The 13,605-nt window shown below is 37.6% G+C and overlaps 7 non-coding genes across 7 annotated transcripts; all 7 read left to right on the top strand.

Moving 5' to 3' along the window:
• Positions 1–1,110: 1,110 nt before the first annotated feature.
• Positions 1,111–1,183, top strand: trnav-uac (transfer RNA valine (anticodon UAC)). Its single transcript has one exon. It is a non-coding gene; the product is annotated as a tRNA-Val (tRNA).
• Positions 1,184–3,681: 2,498 nt separating this feature from the next.
• On the top strand, positions 3,682–3,754 carry trnav-uac (transfer RNA valine (anticodon UAC)). The gene has a single exon. It is a non-coding gene; the product is annotated as a tRNA-Val (tRNA).
• A 2,497-nt stretch (positions 3,755–6,251) lies between these two features.
• trnai-uau (transfer RNA isoleucine (anticodon UAU)) lies at positions 6,252–6,324 on the top strand. Its single transcript has one exon. It is a non-coding gene; the product is annotated as a tRNA-Ile (tRNA).
• Positions 6,325–7,530: 1,206 nt separating this feature from the next.
• On the top strand, positions 7,531–7,603 carry trnav-uac (transfer RNA valine (anticodon UAC)). Its single transcript has one exon. It is a non-coding gene; the product is annotated as a tRNA-Val (tRNA).
• Positions 7,604–8,823: 1,220 nt separating this feature from the next.
• On the top strand, positions 8,824–8,896 carry trnav-uac (transfer RNA valine (anticodon UAC)). Its single transcript has one exon. It is a non-coding gene; the product is annotated as a tRNA-Val (tRNA).
• A 1,219-nt stretch (positions 8,897–10,115) lies between these two features.
• trnav-uac (transfer RNA valine (anticodon UAC)) lies at positions 10,116–10,188 on the top strand. Its single transcript has one exon. It is a non-coding gene; the product is annotated as a tRNA-Val (tRNA).
• Positions 10,189–11,409: 1,221 nt separating this feature from the next.
• Positions 11,410–11,482, top strand: trnav-uac (transfer RNA valine (anticodon UAC)). Its single transcript has one exon. It is a non-coding gene; the product is annotated as a tRNA-Val (tRNA).
• Positions 11,483–13,605: the final 2,123 nt, after the last annotated feature.

Genomic DNA, 13,605 nt, shown 5'->3' with positions numbered 1-13,605 from the left:
CATGGAATCATAAATGCTGTCTGCTAAAAGACCTTTTCAGGGGAAAATGATTGATAGTTACAGTTGTTGAACTTTCTGGATTTATCTACTGTAATGGTCATCACGTTTCCTTTCCCGGCCACAGGTTCCAGCTTCCAGACTGTGCTACAGCATTTCTCAGCTATTTCGCGAATCTACTGTTTGAGATATTTGGGAAGAAAGCATAAAACATGGGCAGTAGAGGCAAAAAAGTCGCACAGGGAAATCAACTTTACACTCAACAACATGGAATTGCAACTGAGCTTCTTTTTAACTTCACTCAAAAAGGTAAAATAAGGCAATGTTGTTCATAACATCAAGTTAAACGTGAGAGGAGTGAGGTTCTGGGGACAAGTAATGGGACAGAATTGAAAAAAAAACCAAAGTTTAAATAGTATTGAGTCCTGAAGATCTCGAATGTCCATGCTACATCAATTTGGAAAGCAAGAACAAAACCGCCAATTTTCCAGGACCACAAGTTTAGACTGATGTGTAGCTCAAACTAAACAGAGGGTGCCCTTTCAGCTAAACAGCATCGTTTTCTGCAAGGTTGAGTCAGATTTTTCTGAAAAATGAGAATTGTGAACCATTTGAATTTTAGCTACGTGTATTCAAGAAATCCATTTGACACTTAAAACATTTCTTTGAAATTATCGCAAGATGGCAGTTATTTGTAAACATCCAAATATGAAAGGTCTTGGCATGAATTCTTTTCATTCATTCTGCTAAATAACTTGAACAGATGGACAGTTGTGGGGGTGATTTGGTGCAAAGTGCTTCTGATGCTGCAGTGATATTATAATGTGTCAAGAATACTGAGCATGGTTTTAGTAGTGAAGTGGTCATCACTTTTGCCTTACGTGCAAAATGTCCTCAGCTTCAAGGCAAGCAGAAAATGTAGCAGCTACTTTGCTTTCGGTGTCTGATATTTGAAGTAGACAACAACAAAAAGTCTTCTGTTCTTGCTGCCGAGGCACATACGTTTTTGAACTCTCTAGTCATAATGCTTAGCCAGTTTTTAAACTATAAGGTTCATGCACAAAAAAATGGAGAACAAGCTTAATGGAAATTCAGCAAACCAAAGCTACATTGGTTTCTGTAGTGTAGTGGTCATCACGGTTGCTTTACACACAAAAGGTCCCTGGTTCAATACCAGGCAGAAACTTTCATCATTACTGCTTTACCACTCCTGTTCTTTAGGAAGGTTGTTGGGCAGTTTTTTTTCCCTTTTATTTCTTAAAATTGAAAAATCAGGGCCTTGTCTAATTGCAACATCATGGAATCATAAATGCTGTCCACTAAAAGACCTTTTCAGGGGAAAATGATTGATAGTTACAGTTGTTGAACTTTCTCGATTTATCTACTGTAATGGTCATCACGTTTCCTTTCCCGGCCACAGGTTCCAGCTTCCAGACTGTGCTACAGCATTTCTCAGCTATTTCTGGTATCTACTGTTTGAGATATTTGGGAAGAAAGCATAAAACATGGGCAGTAGAGGCAAAAAAGTCGCACAGGGAAATCAACTTTACACGCAACAACATGGAATTGCAACTGAGCTTCTTTTTAACTTCACTCAAAAAGGTAAAATAAGGCAATGTTGTTCATAACATCAAGTTAAACGTGAGAGGAGTGAGGTTCTGGGGACAAGTAATGGGACAGAATTGAAAAAAAAAACAAAGTTTAAATAGTATTGAGTCCTGAAGATCTCGAATGTCCATGCTACATCAATTTGGAAAGCAAGAACAAAACCTCCCATTTTCCAGGACCACAAGTTTAGACTGATGTGTAGCTCAAACTAAACAGAGGGTGCCCTTTCAGCTAAACAGCATCGTTTTCTGCAAGGTTGAGTCAGATTTTTCTGAAAAATGAGAATTGTGAACCATTTGAATTTTAGCTACGTGTATTCAAGAAATCCATTTGACACTTAAAACATTTCTTTGAAATTATCGCAAGATGGCAGTTATTTGTAAACATCCAAATATGAAAGGTCTTGGCATGAATTCTTTTCATTCATTCTGCTAAATAAATTGAACAGATGGACAGTTGTGGGGGTGATTTGGTGCAAAGTGCTTCTGATGCTGCAGTGATATTATAATGTGTCAAGAATACTGAGCATGGTTTTAGTAGTGAAGTGGTCATCACTTTTGCCTTACGTGCAAAATGTCCTCAGCTTCAAGGCAAGCAGAAAATGTAGCAGCTACTTTGCTTTCGGTGTCTGATATTTGAAGTAGACAACAAAAAAAGTCTTCTGTTCTTCCTGCCGAGGCACATACCTTTTTGAAATCTCTAGTCATAATGCTTAGCCAGTTTTTAAACTATAAGGTTCATGCACAAAAAAAGGAGAACAAGCTTAATGGAAATTCAGCAAACCCAAGCTGCATAGGTTTCTGTACTGTAGTGGTCATCACGGTTGCTGTATATGCAAAAGGTCCCTGGTTCGATTCCAGCCAGAAACATTCCTCATTACTGCTTTACCAGTGCTGTTGTTGGGCAGTTTTTTTTCCCTTTTATTTCTTAAAATTGAAAAATCAGGGCCTTGTCTAATTGCAACATCATGGAATCATAAATGCTGTCTGCTAAAAGACCTTTTCAGGGGAAAATGATTGATAGTTACAGTTGTTGAACTTTCTGGATTTATCTACTGTAATGGTCATCACGTTTCCTTTCCCGGCCACAGGTTCCAGCTTCCAGACTGTGCTACAGCATTTCTCAGCTATTTCGCGAATCTACTGTTTGAGATATTTGGGAAGAAAGCATAAAACATGGGCAGTAGAGGCAAAAAAGTCGCACAGGGAAATCAACTTTACACTCAACAACATGGAATTGCAACTGAGCTTCTTTTTAACTTCACTCAAAAAGGTAAAATAAGGCAATGTTGTTCATAACATCAAGTTAAACGTGAGAGGAGTGAGGTTCTGGGGACAAGTAATGGGACAGAATTGAAAAAAAAACCAAAGTTTAAATAGTATTGAGTCCTGAAGATCTCGAATGTCCATGCTACATCAATTTGGAAAGCAAGAACAAAACCGCCAATTTTCCAGGACCACAAGTTTAGACTGATGTGTAGCTCAAACTAAACAGAGGGTGCCCTTTCAGCTAAACAGCATCGTTTTCTGCAAGGTTGAGTCAGATTTTTCTGAAAAATGAGAATTGTGAACCATTTGAATTTTAGCTACGTGTATTCAAGAAATCCATTTGACACTTAAAACATTTCTTTGAAATTATCGCAAGATGGCAGTTATTTGTAAACATCCAAATATGAAAGGTCTTGGCATGAATTCTTTTCATTCATTCTGCTAAATAACTTGAACAGATGGACAGTTGTGGGGGTGATTTGGTGCAAAGTGCTTCTGATGCTGCAGTGATATTATAATGTGTCAAGAATACTGAGCATGGTTTTAGTAGTGAAGTGGTCATCACTTTTGCCTTACGTGCAAAATGTCCTCAGCTTCAAGGCAAGCAGAAAATGTAGCAGCTACTTTGCTTTCGGTGTCTGATATTTGAAGTAGACAACAACAAAAAGTCTTCTGTTCTTGCTGCCGAGGCACATACGTTTTTGAACTCTCTAGTCATAATGCTTAGCCAGTTTTTAAACTATAAGGTTCATGCACAAAAAAATGGAGAACAAGCTTAATGGAAATTCAGCAAACCAAAGCTACATTGGTTTCTGTAGTGTAGTGGTCATCACGGTTGCTTTACACACAAAAGGTCCCTGGTTCAATACCAGGCAGAAACTTTCATCATTACTGCTTTACCACTCCTGTTCTTTAGGAAGGTTGTTGGGCAGTTTTTTTTCCCTTTTATTTCTTAAAATTGAAAAATCAGGGCCTTGTCTAATTGCAACATCATGGAATCATAAATGCTGTCCACTAAAAGACCTTTTCAGGGGAAAATGATTGATAGTTACAGTTGTTGAACTTTCTCGATTTATCTACTGTAATGGTCATCACGTTTCCTTTCCCGGCCACAGGTTCCAGCTTCCAGACTGTGCTACAGCATTTCTCAGCTATTTCTGGTATCTACTGTTTGAGATATTTGGGAAGAAAGCATAAAACATGGGCAGTAGAGGCAAAAAAGTCGCACAGGGAAATCAACTTTACACGCAACAACATGGAATTGCAACTGAGCTTCTTTTTAACTTCACTCAAAAAGGTAAAATAAGGCAATGTTGTTCATAACATCAAGTTAAACGTGAGAGGAGTGAGGTTCTGGGGACAAGTAATGGGACAGAATTGAAAAAAAAAACAAAGTTTAAATAGTATTGAGTCCTGAAGATCTCGAATGTCCATGCTACATCAATTTGGAAAGCAAGAACAAAACCTCCCATTTTCCAGGACCACAAGTTTAGACTGATGTGTAGCTCAAACTAAACAGAGGGTGCCCTTTCAGCTAAACAGCATCGTTTTCTGCAAGGTTGAGTCAGATTTTTCTGAAAAATGAGAATTGTGAACCATTTGAATTTTAGCTACGTGTATTCAAGAAATCCATTTGACACTTAAAACATTTCTTTGAAATTATCGCAAGATGGCAGTTATTTGTAAACATCCAAATATGAAAGGTCTTGGCATGAATTCTTTTCATTCATTCTGCTAAATAAATTGAACAGATGGACAGTTGTGGGGGTGATTTGGTGCAAAGTGCTTCTGATGCTGCAGTGATATTATAATGTGTCAAGAATACTGAGCATGGTTTTAGTAGTGAAGTGGTCATCACTTTTGCCTTACGTGCAAAATGTCCTCAGCTTCAAGGCAAGCAGAAAATGTAGCAGCTACTTTGCTTTCGGTGTCTGATATTTGAAGTAGACAACAAAAAAAGTCTTCTGTTCTTCCTGCCGAGGCACATACCTTTTTGAAATCTCTAGTCATAATGCTTAGCCAGTTTTTAAACTATAAGGTTCATGCACAAAAAAAGGAGAACAAGCTTAATGGAAATTCAGCAAACCCAAGCTGCATAGGTTTCTGTACTGTAGTGGTCATCACGGTTGCTGTATATGCAAAAGGTCCCTGGTTCGATTCCAGCCAGAAACATTCCTCATTACTGCTTTACCAGTGCTGTTGTTGGGCAGTTTTTTTTCCCTTTTATTTCTTAAAATTGAAAAATCAGGGCCTTGTCTAATTGCAACATCATGGAATCATAAATGCTGTCCACTAAAAGACCTTTTCAGGGGAAAATGATTGATAGTTACAGTTGTTGAACTTTCTGGATTTATCTACTGTAATGGTCATCACGTTTCCTTTCCCGGCCACAGGTTCCAGCTTCCAGACTGTGCTACAGCATTTCTCAGCTATTTCGCGAATCTACTGTTTGAGATATTTGGGAAGAAAGCATAAAACATGGGCAGTAGAGGCAAAAAAGTCGCACAGGGAAATCAACTTTACACTCAACAACATGGAATTGCAACTGAGCTTCTTTTTAACTTCACTCAAAAAGGTAAAATAAGGCAATGTTGTTCATAACATCAAGTTAAACGTGAGAGGAGTGAGGTTCTGGGGACAAGTAATGGGACAGAATTGAAAAAAAAACCAAAGTTTAAATAGTATTGAGTCCTGAAGATCTCGAATGTCCATGCTACATCAATTTGGAAAGCAAGAACAAAACCGCCAATTTTCCAGGACCACAAGTTTAGACTGATGTGTAGCTCAAACTAAACAGAGGGTGCCCTTTCAGCTAAACAGCATCGTTTTCTGCAAGGTTGAGTCAGATTTTTCTGAAAAATGAGAATTGTGAACCATTTGAATTTTAGCTACGTGTATTCAAGAAATCCATTTGACACTTAAAACATTTCTTTGAAATTATCGCAAGATGGCAGTTATTTGTAAACATCCAAATATGAAAGGTCTTGGCATGAATTCTTTTCATTCATTCTGCTAAATAAATTGAACAGATGGACAGTTGTGGGGGTGATTTGGTGCAAAGTGCTTCTGATGCTGCAGTGATATTATAATGTGTCAAGAATACTGAGCATGGTTTTAGTAGTGAAGTGGTCATCACTTTTGCCTTACGTGCAAAATGTCCTCAGCTTCAAGGCAAGCAGAAGATGTAGCAGCTACTTTGCTTTCGGTGTCTGATATTTGAAGTAGACAACAACAAAAAGTCTTCTGTTCTTGCTGCCGAGGCACATACCTTTTTGAAATCTCTAGTCATAATGCTTAGCCAGTTTTTAAACTATAAGGTTCATGCACAAAAAAAGGAGAACAAGCTTAATGGAAATTCAGCAAACCCAAGCTGCATAGGTTTCTGTAGTGTAGTGGTCATCACGGTTGCTGTATACGCAAAAGGTCCCTGGTTCGATTCCAGGCAGAAACATTCCTCATTACTGCTTTACCAGTGCTGTTGTTGGGCTGTTTTTTTTCCCTTTTATTTCTTAAAATTGAAAAATGATGGCATTGTATAATTGCAACATCATGGAATCATAAATGCTGTCCACTAAAAGACCTTTTCAGGGCAAAATGATTGATAGTTACAGTTGTTGAACTTTCTTGATTTTTCTACTGTAATGGTCATCACATTTGCTTTCCAGGCCACAGGTCCCAGCTTCCATACTGTGCTACATCATTTCTCAGCTATTTCTGGTATCTACTGTTTGAGATATTTGGGAATAAAGAAAAAACATGGGCAGTAGAGGCAAAAAAGTCGGACAGGGAAATCAACTTTACAATCAACAGTATGAAATTGCAACTGAGCTTCTTTTTAACTTCACTCAAAAAGGTAAAATAAGGCAATGTTGTTCATAACATCAAGTTAAACGTGAGAGGAGTGAGGTTCTGGGGACAAGTAATGGGACAGAATTGAAAAAAAAACAAAGTTTAAATAGTATTGAGTCCTGAAGATCTCGAATGTCCACGCTACATCAATTTGGAAAGCAAGAACAAAACCTCCCATTTTCCAGGACCACAAGTTTAGACTGATGTGTAGCTCAAATTAAACAGAGCGTGCCCTTTCAGCTAAACAGCATCGTTTTCTGCAAGGTTGAGTCAGATTTTTCTGAAAAATGAGAATTGTGAACCATTTGAATTTTAGCTACGTGCATTCAAGAAATCCATTTGACACTTAAAACATTTCTTTGAAATTAACACAAGATGGCAGTTATTTGTAAACATCCAAATATGAAAGATCTTGGCATGAATTCTTTTCATTCATTCTGCTAAATAACTTGAACAGATGGACATTTGTGGGGGTGATTTGGTGCAAAGTGCTTCTGATGCTGCAGTGATATTATAATGTGTCAAGAATACTGAGCATGGTTTTAGTAGTGAAGTGGTCATCACTTTTGCCTTACGTGCAAAATGTCCTCAGTTTCAAGGCGAGCAGAAAATGTAGCAGCTACTTTGCTTTCGGTGTCTGATATTTGAAGTAGACAACAATAAAAAGTCTTCTGTTCTTTCTGCCGAAGCACATATGTTTTTGAACTCTCTAGTCATAATGCTTAGCCAGTTTTTAAAACTATAAGTTTCATGCACAAAAAAAAGGACAACAAGCTTAGTAGAAATCCAGCAAACCCAAACTGCATGGGTTTCTGTAGTGTAGTGGTCATCACGGTTGCTTTACACGCAAAAGGTACCTGGTTCAATTCCAGGCAGAAACTTTCCTCAATGCTGTTTTACCACTCCTGTTCTTTAGGAAGGTTGTTGGGCAGTTTTTTTCCCTTTTATTTCTTAAAATTGAAAAATCAGGGCCTTGTCTAATTGCAACATCATGGAATCATAAATGCTGTCCACTAAAAGACCTTTTCAGGGGAAAATGATTGATAGTTACAGTTGTTGAACTTTCTTGATTTATCTACTGTAATGGTCATCACGTTTGCTTTCCAGGCCACATGTGCAGCTTCCATACTGTGCTATAGCATTTCTCAGCTATTTCTGGTATCTACTGTTTGAGATATTTGGGAATAAAGGAAAAAAACATGGGCAGTAGAGGCAAAAAAGTCGCACAGGGAAATCAACTTTACACTCAATGATATGAAATTGCAACTGAGCTTCTTTTTAACTTCACTCAAAAAGGTAAAATAAGGCAATGTTGTTCATAACATCAAGTTAAACGTGAGAGGAGTGAGGTTCTGGGGACAAGTAATGGGACAGAATTGAAAAAAAAAACCAAAGTTTAAATAGTATTGAGTCCTGAAGATCTCGAATGTCCATGCTACATCAATTTGGAAAGCAAGAACAAAACCTCCCATTTTCCAGGACCACAAGTTTAGACTGATGTGTAGCTCAAACTAAACAGAGGGTGCCCTTTCAGCTAAACAGCATCGTTTTCTGCAAGTTTGAGTCAGATTTTTCTGAAAAATGAGAATTGTGAACCATTTGAATTTTAGCTACGTGTATTCAAGAAATCCATTTGACACTTAAAACATTTCTTTGAAATTATCACAAGATGGCAGTTATTTGTAAACATCCAAATATGAAAGGTCTTGGCATGAATTCTTTTCATTCATTCTGCTAAATAACTTGAACATATGGACAGTTGTGGGGGTGATTTGGTGCAAAGTGCTTCTGATGCTGCAGTGATATTATAATGTGTCAAGAATGCTGAGCATGGTTTTAGTAGTGAAGTGGTCATCACTTTTGCCTTACGTGCAAAATGTCCTCAGCTTCAAGGCGAGCAGAAAATGTAGCAGCTACTTTGCTTTCGGTGTCTGATATTTGAAGTAGACAACAACAAAAAGTCTTCTGTTCTTGCGGCCGAAGCACATATGTTTTTGAACTCTCTAGTCATAATGCTTAGCCAGTTTTTAAATTATAAGGTTCATGCACAAAAAAAAGGAGAACAAGCTTAGTGGAAATCCAGCAAAATCAAACTGCATGGGTTTCTGTAGTGTAGTGGTCATCACAGTTGCTTTACACGCAAAAGGTCCCTGGTTCAATTCCAGGCAGAAACATTCCTCGATGCTGTTTTACCACTCCTGTTCTTTAGGAAGGTTGTTGGGCAGTTTTTTTCCCTTTTATTTCTTAAAATTGAAAAATCATGGCATTGTATAATTGCAACATCATGGAATCATAAATGCTGTCCACTAAAAGACCTTTTCAGGGCAAAATGATTGATAGTTACAGTTGTTGAACTTTCTTGATTTTTCTACTGTAATGGTCATGACATTTGCTTTCCAGGCCACAGGTCCCAGCTTCCATACTATGCTACATCATTTCTCAGCTATTTCTGGTATCTACTGTTTGAGATATTTGGGAAGAAAGGAAAAAACATGGGCAGTAGAGGCAAAAAAGTCGCACAGGGAAATCAACTTTACACTCAACAACATGGAATTGCCACTGAGCTTCTTTTTAACTTCACTCAAAAAGGTAAAATAAGGCAATGTTGTTCATAACATCAAGTTAAACGTGAGAGGAGTGAGGTTCTGGGGACAAGTAATGGGACAGATTTGAAAAAAAAAGCAAAGTTTAAATAGTATTGCTTCCTGAAGATCTCGAATGTCCATGCTACATCAATTTGGAAAGCAAGAACAAAACCTCCCATTTTCCAGGACCACAAGTTTAGACTGATGTGTAGCTCAGATTAAATAGAGGGTGCCCTTTTAGTTAAACAGCATCGTTTTCTGCAAGGTTGAGTCAGATTTTTCTGAAAAATGAGAATTGTGAACCATTTGAATTTTAGCTACGTGCATTCAAGAAATCCATTTGACACTTAAAACATTTCTTTGAAATTATCACAAGATGGCAGTTATTTGTAAACATCCAAATATGAAAGATCTTGGCATGAATTATTTTCATTCATTCTGCTAAATAACTTGAACAGATGGACAGTTGTGGGGGTGATTTGGTGCAAAGTGCTTCTGATGCTGCAGTGATATTATAATGTGTCAAGAATACTGAGCATGGTTTTAGTAGTGAAGTGGTCATCAGTTTTGCCTTACGTGCAAAATGTCCTCAGCTTCAAGGCGAGCAGAAAATGTAGCAGCTACTTTGCTTTCGGTGTCTGATATTTGAAGTAGACAACAATAAAAAGTCTTCTGTTCTTGCTGCCGAAGCACATATGTTTTTGAACTCTCTAGTCATAATGCTTAGCCAGTTTTTAAAACTATAAGTTTCATGCACAAAAAAAGGAGAACAAGCTTTGTAGAAATCCAGCAAACCCAAACTGCATGGGTTTCTGTAGTGTAGTGGTCATCACGGTTGCTTTACACGCAAAAGGTACCTGGTTCAATTCCAGGCAGAAACATTCTTCATTGCTGCTTTACCAGTCCTGTTCTTTAGGAAGGTTGTTGGGCAGTTTTTTTTCCCTTTTATTTCTTAAAATTGAAAAATCAGGGCCTTATCTAATTGCAACATCATGGAATCATAAATGCTGTCCACTAAAAGACCTTTTCAGGGGAAAATGATTGATAGTTACAGTTGTTGAACTTTCTTGATTTATCTACTGTAATGGTCATCACCTTTGCTTTCCAGGCCACATGTGCAGCTTCCATACTGTGCTATAGCATTTCTCAGCTATTTCTGGTATCTACTGTTTGAGATATTTGGGAATAAAGGAAAAAAACATGGGCAGTAGAGGCAAAAAAGTCGCACAGGGAAATCAACTTTACACTCAATGATATGAAATTGCAACTGAGCTTCTTTTTAACTTCACTCAAAAAGGTAAAATAAGGCAATGTTGTTCATAACATCAAGTTAAACGTGAGAGGAGTGAGGTTCTGGGGACAAGTAATGGGACAGAATTGAAAAAAAAAAGCAAAGTTTAAATATTATTGAGTCCTGAAGATCTCGACTGTCCATGCTACATCAATTTGGAAAGCAAGAACAAAACCTCCCATTTTCCAGGACCACAAGTTTAGACTGATGTGTAGCTCAGACTAAACAGAGGGTGCCCTTTCAGCTAAACAGCATTGTTTTCTGCAAGGTTGAGTCACATTTTTCTGAAAAATGAGAACTGTGAACCATTTGAATTTTAGCTACGTGCATTCAAGAAATCCATTTGACACTTAAAACATTTCTTTGAAATTATCACAAGATGGCATTTATTTGTAAACATCCAAATATGAAAGATCTTGGCATGAATTCTTTTCATTCATTCTGCTAAATAACTTGAACAGATGGACAGTTGTGGGGGTGATTTGGTTCAAAGTGCTTCTGATGCTGCAGTGATATTATAATGTGTCAAGAATACTGAGCATAGTTTTAGTAGTGAAGTGGTCATCACTTTTGCCTTACGTGCAAAATGTCCTCAACTTCAAGGCGAGCAGAAAATGTAGCAGCTACTGTGCTTTCGGTGTCTGATATTTGAAGTAGACAACAACAAAAAGTCTTCTGTTCTTGCTACCGAAGCACATACGTTTTTGAACTCTCTAGTCATAATGCTTAGCCAGTTTTTAAACTAAAAGGTTCATGCACAAAAAAAAGGAGATCAAGCTTAGTGGAAATCTAGCAAAGCCAAGGTGCATGGGTTTCTGTAGTGTAGTGGTCATCACAGTTGCTTTACACGCAAAAGGTCCTTGGTTCAATTCCAGGCAGAAACATTCCTCAATACTGCTTAACCACTCCTGTTCTTTAGGAAGGTTGTTGGGCAGTTTTTTTTTCCCTTTTATTTCTTAAAATTGAAAAATCATGCCATTGTATAATTGCAACATCATGGAATCATAAATGCTGTCCACTAAAAGACCTTTTCAGGGGAAAATGATTGATAGTTACAGTTGTTGAACTTTCTTGATTTATCTACTGTAATGGTCATCACGTTTGCTTTCCAGGCCACATGTGCAGCTTCCATACTGTGCTATAGCATTTCTCAGCTATTTCTGGTATCTACTGTTTGAGATATTTGGGAATAAAGGAAAAAAACATGGGCAGTAGAGGCAAAAAAGTCGCACAGGGAAATCAACTTTACACTCAATGATATGAAATTGCAACTGAGCTTCTTTTTAACTTCACTCAAAAAGGTAAAATAAGGCAATGTTGTTCATAACATCAAGTTAAACGTGAGAGGAGTGAGGTTCTGGGGACAAGTAATGGGACAGAATTGAAAAAAAAAAGCAAAGTTTAAATATTATTGAGTCCTGAAGATCTCGACTGTCCATGCTACATCAATTTGGAAAGCAAGAACAAAACCTCCCATTTTCCAGGACCACAAGTTTAGACTGATGTGTAGCTCAGACTAAACAGAGGGTGCCCTTTCAGCTAAACAGCATCGTTTTCTGCAAGGTTGAGTCACATTTTTCTGAAAAATGAGAACTGTGAACCATTTGAATTTTAGCTACGTGCATTCAAGAAATCCATTTGACACTTAAAACATTTCTTTGAAATTATCACAAGATGGCAGTTATTTGTAAACATCCAAATATAAAAGATCTTGGCATGAATTATTTTCATTAATTCTGCTAAATAACTTGAATAGATGGACAGTTGTGGGGGTGATTTGGTGCAAAGTGATTCTGATGCTGCAGTGATATTATAATGTGTCAAGAATACTGAGCATGGTTTTAGTAGTGAAGTGGTCATCACTTTTGCCTTACGTGCAAAATGTCCTCAGCTTCAAGGCGAGCAGAAAATGTAGCCGCTACTGTTCTTTCGGTGTCTGATATTTGAAGTAGACAACAACAAAAAGTCTTCTGTTCTTGCTGCCGAAGCACATACGTTTTTGAACTCTCTAGTCATAATGCTTAGCCAGTTTTTAAACTATAAGGTTCATGCACAAAAAAAGGAGATCAAGCTTAGTGGAAATCCAGCAAAGCCAAGCTGCATGGGTTTCTGTAGTGTAGTGGTCATCACGGTTGCTTTACACGCAAAAGGTTTCGGTTCAATTCCAGGCAGAAACATTCCTCATTACTGCTTTACCACTCCTGTTCTTTAGGAAGGTTGTTGGGCAGTTTTTTTTCCCTTTTATTTCTTAAAATTGAAAAATCAGGGCCTTGTCTAATTGCAACATCATGGAATCATAAATGCTGTCCACTAAAAGACCTTTTCAGGGGAAAATGATTGATAGTTACAGTTGTTGAACTTTCTTGATTTATCTACTGTAATGGTCATCACGTTTGCTTTCCAGGCCACATGTGCAGCTTCCATACTGTGCTATTGCATTTCTCAGCTATTTCTGGTATCTACTGTTTGAGATATATGGGAATAAGGAAAAAACATGGGCAGTAGAGGCAAAAAAGTCGCACAGGGAAATCAACTTTACACTCAACAACATGGAATTGCAACTGAGCTTCTTTTTAACTTCACTCAAAAAGGTAAAATAAGGCAATGTTCCAAATGTCCCAACTTCCATATTGTGTAGAAGCATTTATCATCTATTTATGCTGTCTATTGTTTCAGATAGTTAGAAAAGTGGAACCATTGGCAGGAGAGGTAAAAAAAAATCTAGACAGGGAAATTAATTTAAACTACGTTTTGGACTTCCTGCTGAGCTCCTTTTTAATTTCACTCAAAATGATAAAATCAAGCAAAACTGTTCATGACTTCAAGCTAGACGTGAGACAAGTGAGAGTCCGATAATAAGATTGCAATGATAGAGATCCACAGTTGTAAACAAACAAAATGTACATTCTCTTACTTGCCTTACACGCAAAAGGTTGTCGGCTCAAAACCAAACAGAAACATTGGCCAGTTCTTTGTTTCCTGTGTTTGGTATTTGAATTTGACATCT

The sequence above is a fragment of the Electrophorus electricus genome, chromosome 15 (assembly GCF_041902795.1).
Source record: "Electrophorus electricus isolate QZ-2024a chromosome 15, ASM4190279v1, whole genome shotgun sequence".
NCBI lineage: Eukaryota > Metazoa > Chordata > Actinopteri > Gymnotiformes > Gymnotidae > Electrophorus > Electrophorus electricus.
The sequence above is the reverse complement of the archived record's forward strand: the minus strand, read 5'-3'. Positions and strand labels throughout refer to the sequence as shown.